At 38.5% G+C, this 3,695-nt stretch overlaps 1 non-coding gene across 1 annotated transcript; it reads right to left on the minus strand.

Annotated features, from left to right (window-relative positions):
* Positions 1 to 3,171: 3,171 nt before the first annotated feature.
* Positions 3,172 to 3,279, minus strand: LOC130943220 (small nucleolar RNA R71). Its single transcript, XR_009071748.1, has one exon. It is a non-coding gene; the product is annotated as a small nucleolar RNA R71 (small nucleolar RNA).
* Between the last annotated feature and the right edge of the window lie 416 nt (positions 3,280 to 3,695).

The raw sequence follows: 3,695 nt of genomic DNA on the forward strand, positions 1-3,695 counted from the left end.
AATATATGATAGTCCATACTTTGCCCAAGATTTGATGGCCCAAACCGGCGTTCAAAGTCACCCTCAGAAATCCCAGCGTTAAACGCCGGAACTGGCACCAAAATGGGAGTTAAACGCCCAAACTGGCATAAAAGCTGGCGTTTAACTCCAGGAAGAGTCTCTACACGAAAATGCTTCATTGCTCAGCCCAAGCACACACCAAGTGAGCCTGGAAGTGGATTTTTATGTCATTTACTCATCTCTGTACACCCTAGGCTACTAGTTTTCTATAAGTAGGACCTTTTACTATTGTATTTTCATCTTTGGACATCTAGTTCTTAGATCAGATCTTGGTTCTTCTGGTTCCCTCTCTAGGGCCGAAACCAATGATCACTTTTGTTCTTATGTATTTTCAACGGTGGAGTTTCTACACACCATAGATTAAGGTGTGGAGCTCTGCTGTACCTCGAGTATTAATGCAATTACTATTGTTCTTCTATTCAATTCCGCTTGTTCTTGTTCTAAGATATTCATTTGCACCCAAGAACATGATGAATGTGATGATTATGTGACACTCATCATCATTCTCACTTATGAACAAGTGACTGACAACCACTCTGTTCTACAAGCAAACAAGGCTCTAATGTTTATCTCTTGGATTTCTTAACCGGAATCTTCGTGGTATAGGCAAGAACTGATGGCGGCATTCAAGAGAATCCGGAAGGTCTAACCTTGTCTGTGGTATTCTGAGTAGGATTCAATGATTGAATGACTGTGACGTGCTTCAAACTCCTGAAGGCGGGGCGTTAGTGACAGACGCAAAAGAATCAATGGATTCTATTCCAGCCTGATCGAGAACCGACAGATGGATAGCCGTGCCGTGACAGGGTGCGTTGAACATTTCCACTGAGAGGATGGGAGGTAGCCACTGACAACGGTGAAACCCTTGCATAAGCTTGCCATGGAAAGGAGTAAGAAGGATTGGAAGAAGACAGTAGGAAAGCAGAGAGACGGAAGGGAAGGCATCTTCATACACTTATCTGAAGTTCCTACCAATGAATTGCATAAGTATCTCTATCTTTATCTTTATGTTTTATTCATCATCTATACCCATTTGAGTCTGCCTGACTAAGATTTACAAGGTGACCATAGCTTGCTTCATACCAACAATCTCCGTGGGATCGACCCTTACTCGCGTAAGGTTTATTACTTGGATGACCCATTGCACTTGCTGGTTAGTTGTGCGGAGTTGTGATAAAGAGTTGAGATTGCAATGAGCGTGCCATGTTGATGGCGCCATTGATGATCACAATTTCGTGCACCAAGTTTTTGGCGCCGTTGCCGGGGATTGTTTTGTGTATGGACAACTGACGGTTCATCTTGTTGCTTAGATTAGGTACTTTTCAGAATTCTTAAGAGTGAATTCTAGTGTTTCAAGATGATGATCTTACCATCACCAAAGCTGATTGATTATCATCAATTTAGCTCTTGGATGCAATGTCCTGCTGAAGCTTGGCTATTCATGTCTAATTCCTTTAGACTAAAGCTTTAGACTAACATTGCATGATTCCTGGAATTCTCATTAAGAATTTTGATAACTTTATTTTCTATTTCCATATAATTTTCAAAAAATCCAAAAAAAGAAAAATTTCAAAATCATAAAAACCAAAAATATTTTATGTTTCTTGTTTGAGTCTAGTGTCTAATTTTAAGTTTGGTGTCTTGCATGCATTATTTATTTGATCTTGGTTCTATTTTCAAGTCAATAGTACAGGGAACTGAAGATTCAGAACATGCAGCAGAGGAATTACACAGAAAAAGCTGGACGTTCAAAACGCCCAGTGAAGAAGGACAGACTGGCGTTTAAACGCCAGCCAGGGTGCCTGGTTGGGCGTTTAACGCCCAAAAAGGTAGTGCATTGGGCGTTAAACGCCAGAATGCGCACCATTCTGGGCGTTTAACGCCAGGATGGCACAAGGGGGAGGATTTTTGTTTTCAAATCAATTTTTTTTCAAGTTTTCAAAGTTTTTCAAAATCAAATCTTTTTCAAATTATATCTTTTCAATCAAATGTTTTCAAAATCAATTTCTTTCCTTTTTCAAAGATACTTGCTATCAATTAATGATTTGATTCAACATTTCAAGTATGTTGCCTTTTCTGATGAGAAAGGTTTAATGTTTGAATCATATCTTTTCTTGATAGCCAAGTTATTATTTTTTTTAATCAAATCTTTTTAAAATTGTTTTCAAATCATATCTTTTCAATCACATATTTTTTAAAAACCAATCATATCTTCTTAACCTCATCTTTTTCAAAATAATTTTCAATCAAATCTTTTTGACTTCTAATTTCAAAATCTTTTTCAAAAATCACTTGATTTCTTTCCCACCCTTATTTTCGAAAATTAATTAGTGTTTTTCAAAATGTTTCCAAATTCTTTAACTTAATTTTCGAAAAAGCTCTTCCTCTCTTCTCACATCCTTCTATTTATGGAGTATCACTCCTCTTCAATGCACAATTTGAACTCTATCTCACTAAGTTCGAATTCTCCTACCTCTTTCTTCTATTTTTCTTTTCCTCTGACACCTCAAGGAATCTCTATACTGTGACATAGAGGATTCCACATTTTCTTGTTCTCTTCTCTTTCATATGAGCAGGAACAAAGACAAAAGCATTCTTGTTGAAGCTGACCCTGAACCTGAAAGGACCTTGAAGCGAAAGCTAAGAGAAGCTAAGGCACAACTCTCTGCAGAGGACCTAACAGAAATCTTCAAAGAAGAAGAACACATGGCAGCCGAAAACAACAACAATGCCAATAATGCAAGGAAGGTGCTGGGTGACTTTACTGCACCTACTCCCGACTTCTATGGGAGAAGCATCTCTATCCCTGCCATTGGACCAAACAACTTTAAGCTTAAGCCTCAATTAGTTTCTCTAATGCAACAGAATTGCAAGTTCCATGGACTTCCATTGGAAGATCCTCATCAGTTCTTAGCTGAATTCTTGCAAATCTGTGACACTGTCAAGAGTAATGGGGTTGACCCTGAGGTCTACAGACTTATGCTATTCCCTTTTGCTGTAAGAGACAGAGCTAGGACAAGGTTGGACTCACAACCTAAAGAAAGCCTGGACTTATGGGAAAAGCTAGTCAATGCCTTCTTGGCAAAGTTCTTTCCACCTCAAAAATTGAGTAAGCTTAGAGTGGAAGTCCAAACCTTCAGACAGAAGGAAGGAGAATCCCTCTATGAAGCTTGGGAAAGATACAAACAATTAATCAGAAAATGTCCTTCTGACATGCTTTCTGAATGGAGCATCATAGGTATTTTCTATGATGGTCTCTCTGAACTATCCAAGATGTCTTTGGATAGCTCTGCTGGAGGATCTCTTCATCTGAAGAAGACGCCTACAGAAGCTCAAGAACTAATTGAAATGGTTGCAAATAACCAATTCATGTACATTTCTGAAAGGAATCCTGTGAATAATGGGACAAATCAGAAGAAAGGAGTTCTTGAGATTGATACTCTGAATGCCATATTGGCTCAAAATAAAATATTGACTCAACAAGTCAATTTGATTTCTCAAAGTCTGTTTGGAATGCAAAATGCACCAAGCAGTACTAAGGATGCTTCATCTGAAGAAGAAGCTTATGATCCTGAGAACCCTTCAATGGAAGAGGTGAATTACCTAGGAGAACCCTATGGAAACACCTATAATTC

The sequence above is a fragment of the Arachis stenosperma genome, chromosome 7 (assembly GCF_014773155.1).
Source record: "Arachis stenosperma cultivar V10309 chromosome 7, arast.V10309.gnm1.PFL2, whole genome shotgun sequence".
NCBI classification, from domain to species: Eukaryota; Viridiplantae; Streptophyta; class Magnoliopsida; order Fabales; family Fabaceae; genus Arachis; species Arachis stenosperma.